Source organism: Echiichthys vipera, assembly GCF_963691815.1.
Source record: "Echiichthys vipera genome assembly, chromosome: 14".
Taxonomy (NCBI): Eukaryota; Metazoa; Chordata; class Actinopteri; order Perciformes; family Trachinidae; genus Echiichthys; species Echiichthys vipera.
The window spans coordinates 5,889,521-5,901,856 of NC_139839.1; positions in this window are offsets into that span (position 1 = coordinate 5,889,521).

A 12,336-nucleotide genomic window follows, 5' to 3' on the forward strand; every position below is an offset into this window, starting at 1 on the left:
GTGATCCAAATGAGAGAACAGTAATTATTGTGTCATTAGAGAAGATTTCAACAATGTTTTCTTCTCTAGGATTCAAAAATGAACAGGAAGTGTAGAGGCCACAGCTTTGAATGACTTCAGCACATGGGGGGCATGGGGTGACTCGGCTGGGAACCGGAGGGTTGCCGGTTTGAGTCCCTGTGTGGACGATGAATGGAGTTTGGACTGGTGGCTGGAGAGGTGCCTGTTCATCTCCTGGGCACTGCCGAGGTGCTGTTGAGCAAGGCACCGAGCCCCCAACTGCTCAGAGCCCCAGTCACTGGCAGCCCCCTCACTCTGACATCTTTCCATTAATTGCATGTCTATAGATCCTGTTTGTGCATGTGTGTGTGTGTTTCAGGCCTCTATCTGTGTGTGTGTGTGTGTGTGTGTGTGTGTGTGTGTGTGTGTGTGTGTGTGTGTGTGTGACATGTATAATAACAGAGTGAAAAAATGTAATTATAAATTATATATAAATAAAAGTTCTTCTTCTTCTTCTTCTTCTTCTTCTTCTTCTTCTTCTTCTTCTTCTTCTTCTTCTTCTTCTTCTTCTTCTTCTTCTTCTTCTTCTTCTTCTTCTTCTTCTTCTTCTTCTTCTTCTTCTTCTTCTTCTTCTTCTCCTTCTCCTTCTCCTTCTCCTCCTCCCACAGGACATCACTAGTTTCTCACACTGCTCTGGTTTGATCTGGGTCCATTCTTCTTCAGTCTCTTCCACAGTTCAGTAACTGTAGTGGGTTTCTTACACATTACTTTGTTGCTGAGGGGTTGCTGAGAGGTGAAACGTCTTCCTAGACAAACAACCAGTCCAGTTGTTTTTGACTGAAATTGCTTTGAGGATAACGACGACCTGGACAAATGAGAACATTCACAGGCTTTGTTGCTGAGGATTTCCCAGAGATCCTCTATGGGGTTTAGATCTGGACTCTGACACTTCCTCCTCCAAATGTAACTTGCTTCTTTACACACTTTGGGTTTCCATCTTTCCCCAGTCCAACGCAGAACATGTTTCCCATCAGACACAAATAAACTGAACTTTAGTGTCATGTCATGGTTTGGGGGATGTTTTCTGCAGCAGGAGTTGGGCCTCTTGTAGACCTACGCTATGGCAGCTTGAATGCAAATATTTCAGTAACATGAAACACCTTCACTGCAACTGTCTCCCTATCAGCTGCAACTTTCATGCAAGACGATGTGATGTCCCCTGTCACTCTGTAAAACAAACAAAAAGAAAAATCTGCGTTTGTTTAGAGAGTCTCCAAAAGGCAAAGAATTAAAAATGAAGTTCTTATGCAGAGCTCAGTTTTTAGATACATGTAAATCATGGAGCGTTACACAATAATAGAATAATACACACAAACACAGACACTCACACACTCACTCATTCCTCGCCCCGAGATTATTCTCACTTATTCTCAGTGTGTTTAAAAAAAACAGCGTAAACATCCACACCAAAGAGGAAATGAACACATTCCTCAGTCTGCTGCAGGAACATTGATACCTACACTCAGCAGGACCGGAGCAACAAGGCGCCTTTCAACAACAAGGCAATTCAAAGTGCTTTACGTGAGACGGACAAGGCTTATGGACTACCTGACAACAGCTTGACATCAACATACGACATGCCCGACTCCTAATCATTCTCAGTGAATAACCCGCTGAATCAAGTAGAAAAGTCCAAATAAAAATAAGTGGAAAATGCATGAATTAGTTCACAAATCACTGCGTTGTTCTACGCATGGTCCGTACGGGTGCTGATACAGCTGTAAGGTGCTGGAAAAGCTTAAAAATGGACCTTGAAAGTGTTGAATTTGACCTCGGAAAAGGTTTTATGAACTCTCCATGTGTGTGAACAAAGCATGAGAATGGCCTGGGTCATTGGACACAGACATAAAAAGTCCTAATGGATGATCATGTTGCTTTTTGTTCAACATATCTCCTTAAAATGTGACAGGTGACAGTCAAAATTACAAAGTTGTGATTAAAATAAAAAGTAAATAAAAAAAAACATGAGGTTGAAACGAGAATGAAGTCGTTTCGAGGCGTACGTCGAAGGTTTTAACGGTAAAACAGTCATGATTTTGACAAAAGTTCCGACATATTAGAACATTAACTGTATTTCTATTAGAAAAGTGATATTACGAGCATGAGGAGGTGATTTTATAAGAACATTCAGAACATTTAAACAGGTAAAAACAGAACGAAGTCACCGTATTATGACCTGACTTCTTCTTAATGTCTTTGCTTTTCTCACAATTACAACTTTTGCAACATTGTAACACGGTACGTCCACGATACGTCCTGAAAAACACAGGCAGATGCACTTTTCAAGCACTTCCAAGGTCCATTTTCGAGCTTTTCCAGCCCCTGGCAGCTGTGGCGTGTCGATTTTGTTGCGCCCGGCTTGTTTTCGGCTGCAAAATGAGTTGTGAAGTTCTAATGTAGCCTATTATGATATAATGTTACATCCAAACAGAAAGGACGCAGGTAAATATATAAACCAGATGGAAATATAGAGCAGTGTAGTTTTCTGGAGTGTGATGAATGTGGCTGCGGACTGTGTGTTTTAGTGCGGTCCAGTATTTCACGTCACTCACTGTCTCCTGCTCGTTCTGTTTTGTGGATTACAGAATCACCATGGGGCTCCGTCTCACGGCTTTGGTATGTGAGTTGTATTTCTCCTGCACGACCTGACAGACTTTTTCTGTTTTTAACCCTTTGAGACTCATGAATATTTCTTCTTTTGAAGCCGCTCCTCTTTGTCTGAGAGCTGACAGACAGACCTGTAATAATTCAACTGAAAAACTGCAGTTTTAGCAGAAAACACACACAAATCTCCCACGTTTTGTTGACTTTATTTAGTCTCACTCAGGAAAAGCTTCTTCTTCTTTATGTAAGTGTGAGTATCTGCCACAGTGTGCTTGTTTGCTCATTTTAGAGCTATGTTATTTTATTCAGGCCTATTTTATCATCATTAGTTCTCTATTTTATTTTCCAATTAAGGGTGAGAAGTTCAGCATCCGTGAGGAACTCGGAGTAGAGCCGCTGCTCCTTTGCGTTGAAAGGAGCCAGTTGAGGTGGTTCAGGATCATCTGGTAAGGATGAACCCTGGGCGCCTCCCTAGGGCGGTGTTCCAGGCACGTCCAGCTGGGAGGAGGCCTCGGGGAAGACCCAGGACCAGGTGGAGAGATTAGATCTCCACACTGGCCTGGGAACGCCTCGGGATCCCCCAGTTAGAGCTGGTTAATGTGGCCCGGGAAAGGGAAGTTTGGGGTCCCCTGCTAAAGCTGCTGCCCCCGAGACCTGACCCCGGATAAGTGGATGAAGATGAGTTGAGATGAGCTGTCTCCTATTATTTATGTGTCTATATGTAATTAATTATGTCTATATATTTCACTGAGGTGGGTCAAAGTGGAATAAAGAAAAGAGTTAAAAGTAGAACAAACTTTAAAGGTTGAATATGGAGAATGAGCAGAACACCGCCATCTATTGTCTCAAGATCGTGGTCGCAACAAAAAAACAATTCAAGCAGTCGGGTTGCCAGGTTGGTCAGACCCGGCCCAGTAGCCTACAGGAGACCGGAGTCTGTTTGAGCCTGTTTGAACCCGTCCCTTCCAGAAAATCGCACCATAAACACAAGTATTAGAGAAGCTAGACTGACAGTTAGCGTTAGCCGTTAGTGTTAGCCATTACAACTAAGTAAACATAAAACTTAGCTTACAGATCAAGGAGCAACGTAGCCATTTGGAGCTGATCCCAGCTGACATCGGGCGTGAGGCGGGGCACACCCTGGACAGGACGCAGGTCTATAGCAGGGTACATAGAGACGAACAGAGACACACAACCATTCACGCCTTGCTCACCTTAAATCTCCGTTTAACGCCTGAAACGTCGCGGGAGGTGAATCGTCATGATTAGTATTAGAATTATTCTTGGCTTTTAATCTGTTGTCTTTTCTGAGGCACTTTGTAGCCTGTTGGTCTCTCCAAATACACATTATCATCATTATTGTATTGTATTAAAGACATTACAGCAGCCACGAGTCAGGCCGTGCTGCAGGTTCAAAGACCACGGAGGCCTTCAGAAACCAAAACCAGGTCCGTTCGGTGACACGATTCATTGGTGTCTCTGAGAGAGATTTACAGCTCAACATCCGCAGCGTTCAGAATTAATCCCCCGGTTTGTTTCACCCCCACAGTTTTTATTTCTCCTAATCTGTTTTCCTCTCCGACACAACTCCCACAGTGCTGCGAGGAGACATTCGGCGCATTCAAATCGTCATAATTTGACTTTCTGTATCGAGTTATTGTTTCCTCTTTCACGTTTATCTCCGCTCAGACAGAATCAGGCCGATGGTGTGCGTGTCGATGAGCCTCCGCTGTTAAACCAGGCTTAACTCTGAGACCATCTCTGAGGACGCGAGCTTAGAGAGAGAGAGAGAGAGGGAGAAATATCTGGAGCTTTTATTCGATCTGTGGATTTACGGCTGTGGAAGCATCAAGGAGTGAACTCAGCGAAAGACTTTAACGTACATAAAAAGAGACTGCTGCCGCTGCAAGACAAAGGGCGGCGTGCAGACTGCAGATGGGAAATGGACTTTTTCCTTCTTCCTTTTGTTTGTTGTCCATCTGTCCACCTGTCTGCCTCCTTCTTTAGAGACATCCCAGTATAGAAGCTGATCAATAAAACCAATCAATACCACTCTGCCACGGAGGAGCAGCAGAAGGAATCTCCAGAACAAAGAGCAGTAACAGGCAGTGGAAAGAACACCACTGTAAAGCCTTTTGTTTGTTTCCTAAAACTACAATTCTTGCTGCAAGTTTACTCAGAGTTAAGCAACTAAATACCTTTAGGGAGACAGAGAGATAGAGATCAGTCTAGCTACTATCGGCACAGTTGCCTTTATGATAGAGATTAAGAAGAAGAAGAATTCAATTTTCACTCTTATTATCATACATGTTACACACACAGGCCCGAAATACACACATGCACAACCAGGACCTATACATGCAATTGAGGAGAGATGTTAGAGCGAGGGGGCTGCCAGTGACCAGCGCCCCGGGCAGTTGGGGGTTCGGTGCCTTGCTCAACAGCACAACGGCAGTGCCCAGGAGATGAACTGGCACCTCTCCAGCCACCAGTCCACGCTCCATATATGGTCCACACAGGGACTTGAACCAGTGACCCTACAGTTCCCAGCCAAGTCACCTATGGACTGAGCTACTGTCACCCCAAGAGGAAAGGGGGTTGAGAGAGATGTTATAACGTGATGATGAAGTGTGTGGAGATGTAAAGAGGTGAGCCTACTAGCCCTCTGTAGCCCACCTCTCATCCCTGCTTAAGGGTTAACTTCTCTGGGGGCGTACCTTTGTTCCCCGGTCCTATGCTCCCCGCTTTGTATGTGACCAGGAAAAAGGGTCCGATGTTGCCCGCTCTTGACAGAAAGGGTCCCATGTTCCCGGTCTGTTATTTTTTCCACAATCGGTGCCAAATTCCACAGCAAATAGGTCTATGTATGGGGCGGAAGTGTGGCTGTAGAGAGTGTGTTGTCCTCCATTCGAGAGATTCGATCCCCAGCTCCCCCAGTCCGCATGTCGAAGAGTCCTTGGGCAAGACACTGAACCCTGAAGTGCTCCCCGTGCTGCGCATGGGTGTGTAAATGTGGTGTGAATGGTTAGATTAGATGGTCTGTAGATGTCCACTGCCATCTGTGTGAATGGGTGAATGTGAAAAGGGAGAAGTCAGAAGACTGGAAAGGCGCTATATAAGTACAAGTCCATTTACCATTTACCATGTATACTGAACCCCTAACAAATGCGGAATTAAATCCGCGAAGGCAGAGGCTTATGCAACCGGGGAACATCGGAACATACATTAGCCCCTAACTAGCATAAGACACCGCAAACCCAAGACCCAGTCGTCCGCCGTGGAGTTGCATAGTGGGATGGTAACCGTAGATGGTCAACCATTTGATTTAAATGTCTAACCTTAACTATTTGAGGTCAATGCTTATCTAATCCATCATGTGAGACACGCAAATCTTAAGTTACCATCTAGACATCTCTGACTTATTCTTTAGTTTTCAATTCTTTATTTCTCCGTCTTTCCCCCAACCAGTCGAGACAGATGGTCGCCCACCATAGAGAGGCGAGGTAATGTTTATTAATTCAAAAGATCATTTTGTAGGTTTGTCGTAGTACCACTTGGTTTTGTGTGAAACCGCTCAGTGAACTACATCTTTCGTCTCGCACAATATACTTCATCTTTGTTTGGTCAGCACGCTAGCTAGCTAGCTAACTTAGCTATGTTCCACAACACATGTAACCTGCTGTGTTTTATCAAATGACTCTTTTTATCAAACAGGAAGCGAAAGAACAAGCAAGACCGGTTGTTCATGTGAGTAATGTATATCCCGGAAAAATACACACACACACACACACACACACACACACACACACACACACACACACACACACACACACACACACACACACACACACACACACACACACACACACACACACACACACACACACACACACAAACACACACACAGGCGCTGTCACTCGCATGACTTTGGGTTGAGTAGTCTTTCTCATAACGTATTTTCACAGCCTTACACTTCATGAACTGTGGTTTTCTTGACTTTGAAAACTGAATCTTTTCAATCTGAAACATCATGTGTGTAATTCATGGCACAGTTCTAATGGGATCAAACTATAATTTGACTCTCCCCGTTTACTATCAAACATATTTATTTATGAAATAAGGTCCTGTGGTGGTCCAACAGGAGGCGAGTGACTTTACCTTTCTATGGACCTTTTCAAAGATGTAAGAACAGTCCTAGTGTATTTCCTGTTTCAGTGTAGGTGAATGACATCAGATTACAGGAAGTTACCAAGGACCAAGGCTGTTGCCTAGCAATGGAAAAACGTTGAAAAGGTCTATTGGTCCTTGGGGTTGCTCGACACTCCTGCTGTTGAAAGGGTTTTTTTTTCGTTGCCACTGTTACGCGTTGTTGTTTGCTCATGGGGGAATTGTTGGGTCTCTGTAAATGATAAATAAATCATAGAGTGTGATTTAGACCTACTGTATATTGAAAGTGTCCTGAGAGAAGTTTTATTAGTAGTATTTTATTAGATGCTATAAATAAAATTTAATTTAATTTGGATTCCAATCCACCAAGTGGTTGCAAAGCTCTTCTTGGGTCCACACACAATAATAATAAAAACTAATTTTAGTGAGTTATATAAAAAACTGAGTCGTATAGATGTCTTCAGTTATTACAGTTCTTCCCCGTTTTCAGTGCACATGTCTGCGGAAAAGTTTATTTCAAAAGCTTCAAATGAAAAGTAATTTTAAGCACATACTCTGACCTAATTCTGCAGGACTTATGGCTACTCTTCGTTGCCATTTGGTGGATTAAAAGTCCCTTATTTTCTAAGTGTTATTTATTCCCTCCTGAAGCTGGTAGCAGAGTCGGTGTAATCTCCAGGGTTCAGCCCTGACAGCTTAATTTGCCCAGTCAGAGGCTCCATTTAGAGAAGGCAGTTTAGTGTCAGCTCACTGCGGCTCTGGAGCTCATTTAGACGAGAAGATTTGCATTTGAGAGTCGGTCTCATCCATTAGAGTGAGAGCTGCTGTATTCTTCAGAAAGCAGGAAGATTTTCCATTGTCTTTTCTGTCTGACAGGGAGACGTCTGTCTGATCATTCACATTGTTTCTGAGTTACTTTCCAGGTTGTCTTCAACAAGAATGGTCAGTGCTAGGAAACATTTATGGTAACTTCAGGCTACCGTACACACCAACACACACACACACACACACACACACACACACACACACACACACACACACACACACACACACACACACACACACACACACACACACACACACACACACACACTCAAAACAAACACAACGTCTGCAGGAAACGAGGGCCTGCCGGGTGAAGAGAACTAATTAACACTAACCCACTTTACAGGCGGGGGAGGGGCTGGAGTAAGTGTGTGTGTGTGTGTGTGTGTGTGTGTGTGTGTGTGTGTGTGTGTGTGTGTGTGTGTGTGTGTGTGTGTGTGTGTGTGTGTGTGTGTGTGTGTGTGTGTGTGTGTGTGTGTGTGTGTGTGTGTGTGTGTGTGTGTGTGTGTGTGTGTGTGTGTGTGTGTGAGAGAGAGAGAGAGAGAGCAAAGAGTCATCCGATGAGACTGAATGGAGCAGACAGGAAGAAGGACATGCCCTTCCCATCCACCTCAGTATTGCATTTTGTGTTTACTGCTAATTAGCATGTTAGCATGCTAATACGCAAAACTACCATAGTGGTGAATATTATTATACCTGCTAATCATCAGCATGTTTGGTCATTGTGAGGATGTTAGTTGCTGTGCCTAAGGCTACATCCACACAAGTACATTTTGGTTTTTACTACGGGTAACTTTTACTACGTCTACACCTGGCTATACCACACCACTACTCTGACCCCGTTTTAGTTTGATTTGCGTTTAAGTCTGGACAGGCTTAACAGAGACCTGTGGAAACATGCATGTGTGCTTCCTGATTTTAACCAAGGCCAATGAAAGGTAGCTTCGTGAGACCATCCTGATCTTGCGGGCTCCATTGTATTTGACTTGCAGATCAGTCTGGTAACGTGCAACGGAGAAATATTTGGAGCCGTTTGCCGAGCGAACGTTCAATCAGCGTTGGTTTTGAGGCGGGCTTGAGTGAGACGCAGCGTATGCAAATCCGACCTGCTCTAGACAGATTTTCAGAAAGCGATAGCCCTAATTCTGTTAGCCGCTCGCTAACGCTTTTTCCTCTTGGACCCTTCTGTTGGAAAATGGACCGGGCACCCGAGATTGTGCCTTTATCTGTAATTTAGCGTTACACAGACGGAAAATATCCTTCACCGACGTGTTGTTTACTTTCTGAGCTTTTATTCAACATGAGCTTCGTTGATCTGATTGGTTGATTATGTCTTGAAATTGGAAATGTTTCATTGCGGACATTCTTTATGAGCCTTTTCAATTTGGGGTATTGCACTGTAGATAGATAGATAGATAGATAGATAGATAGATAGATAGATAGATAGATAGATAGATAGATAGATAGACAGACAGACAGACAGACAGACAGACAGACAGACAGACAGACAGACAGACAGACAGACAGACAGACAGACAGACAGACAGACAGACAGACAGACAGACAGATAGATAGATAGATAGATAGATAGATAGATAGATAACTTTATTTATCCCAGAGGGGAAATTAGGTCATCGTAGCAGCAGTACAGAGCAATCCGAAGTACTAAAAATAAGATAAATAATGTCATAATGTTTAGTTCATTCATTCATTCATGTTCAGCCTCTTGTCCCTGTCGGGGTCGCGGGTGGCTGGAGCCGATCCCAGCTGACATCGGGCGAGAGGCGGAGTACAACCTGGACAGGACGCCGGTCTATCGCAGGACACATAGAGGAAAATATAAATAAAAAGACTTGTAAAATATAAAAAACAGATGTTTAAATTAGAAGAATGCATGATAACTAGAGCTGTCAAATCACTGTAGTGGAGTAAAAGTAGAAAACAATGGAAGTACTAAAGTAAAGGGCCTCATAATTGTGCTTAAATTTCAGTGAGTAAACGTATTTGCATTATGTTCCTCCTCTGATCATCTGTTTATTTATCAGGAAGAACTTGAAGGATGTAAAAATTAAAGGGCTTGAGTGACTTCACATGTAAATAAATATATGGGTTTAAGCAGTGAATACAGCGTGAGAGGATTCACTCAGATAAATTATGCAAACTGAGTTTCAGCAGGTTCACCTTGAGCTACGTCGTCGCTGTTTGTGCCAATTAAAGTGCCCACCAGCGCCACCGCCCCTCCGCTCTTATTATCCTCCAGTGTTCGGCTCTGAGAGCAGAGGGGAAGGTATGTGGGCTCAGTGCCAGCCCAGCCTGGGAGAAAAAAAACACCAAGGCTGCCCGTGTGGTGTTCCCCCTCTCTGAGGCGAGGCAGGTTACCACAGCAACCAACCACCGCCAGCACCAGACGGAGGGGGGAAACCTCCCAAATGTCAACTTTTCCAGGAAACGAGAAGAAAAGAAGCTCATTTTCAGTCCATCGTTCACAAGGACTTTTTCTTCTTCATCACTACAGAAGAGCTTTGAGAGGAATTCTTGGACCATCAGGTCACTGAAGTTTAGTCCATTCATTATTTTAACTGTTATCCTCGTGAGCGTCAAAATATACTTAAAGTGTAATCCCCGCGCAAAATAATACCTTGCTCTTTTTCAGCACTTATATACAACAAATAAGCCATCGAGACAGTTTCTTCGTATATAACGAATTCTTTTAATTGAGAAATCCTGTTATAGTCGCTAACAGCCCGACGTGGCTAACACTGATTAGCTTGGGGCAGTGCGGTGAAGGCATTAAAACGTCTTTCTTAACCACCAATTCTGCTCAAAATAACAGCAAACCTCTGCAGCAGCATGAGAAGAGTCCGTACACAGAAAACAAAGCACCAACAACGTAGTTAGTGAACGCAGAGTTTATTAAAAGAGTGTTTTAAAGACTTACCTACTGGCCCCTGTACCAGCTCCTCTCATCGTAAAGTCCATTCAAGTGGATTACCAAAGTCAATCCCAAAGGAAGGAGCCCATTGGTGCTTTGTTTTGTGTGTAGGGACTCTTCTCATGCTGCTGCAGAGGTTTGGTGTTATTTTCAGCAGGATTAGTGGTTAAAAAATACATTTTAATGCCTTCACCGTGCTGCCCTGAGCTATTCACTGTTAGCCACGTCCGGCTGTTAGCGACTCTCCTTTAATAGTTGTTAAACGAAAAAATTGTCCGTATGGCTTATTTGAAATGTCACCCTTCATCTTTAATCTATATTATTACATCATAATTTGTTGTTTATATTTAGTTTTATTAATCTGGATCTGCAAAGTAACTCAAAGTATAATAAGTAGTGAAATGAAAAGTGCAAAAGTATTCGTCTCTGAATAAGAAGTGTTAAGACGCAGAAAATGAGAGTACCTCAAAAATGCCCCGTACCTGAGTAAATACTCCATCACGCTCCACAGCTGTTCCTCCCACATGTGAAGGCAACTGAGGCTGACAAAGTCCAGATTCAACTGATGAAAGTTGATCAAATCTGACAAAATCAGAGCATAAACTGATAAGCTGAGTCTGAAATGTCCCAACATGGCCACCATACGGAGGCTAATATCTCAGGCTACCAGGGCAGAGAATGAACTCTGTTGATCTAAGTGATATTACCTTTCCTCCGACTCCACCCTCAGAATAAACTTCACCTCTTTTGCCACACTAATAGTAAGGAAGGTAAGAATAGCAAATGTCTCTGTTGTTTTGTACAGCTTCATGTCACAAACACAGAATATTTGTGTAGTTAGTGCTGATGTTCGGCCTTCTGCACGGCCCCGTCTGTGAAGCGCTCTCTGGGAAAGAAAACGCAGGAACTGCAGCGACTAAATCCTAATTAGAAGCCCGCCTGACCAACAAGCCGCAGCCACAGTCTACATACTGCATACGGCCTCCCCTCCTCAGCTCCCTGAGAGGCTGCAGGGAAACTGACGCCACAACAGGACATTTCTACGGCCTGCTGGAGAGAGATCTGTAACCCGTGTGAGAAAGAAACAACCTTGTAAGATGTACGTCCTGTTCAATCACGGTGCAAAAACGCTGTGTTTTTAACCAAGTACTGTATTTATTTACATGCATGTTCTTACTTCAACGAGCATGGACTGCAGATATACATGAGTACGTTTACTCAAGTTCAATTTAACTTCCTTTTCTTGTGTATTTTTCATTTTATGCTCCATCTCAGACAGAAATACTGTGCTGCTTTTATTTGACACCTGGTTACTAGCTACTTTTTACATTAAAATACATGATATGATGCAATACTATACTACTTATTCACCCGTTAGTAGGCAAAGCATCCAGAATTGGCTCCACGTTGACAAACTTCCATATTAAAATAGTCGTAGATGTCTTTTATTAGTGATAGAAACACAATAATATCATATTTCATAATGATACAACCACTTCTCCGTCCATCCACCAGATGCCCTCAGACGTTCCCATCACATCCACCTGCTCACCTGTTTCCCATTAACCCCCCCACAGTATTTATACCAGCCCATCTCCACCTGCTGTGTTGCCCTTTGCTTTCCAGCCACCTGAACATGAACATGAAGCCTTATTTGTACCGGCCTGCTTTTAGCTTTAACCTCCCCCGTTCCCGCTCACCTGTGGATTCCCTGTTACTTCTGTTTGCTCATGCTGGTAGGTGTTTGG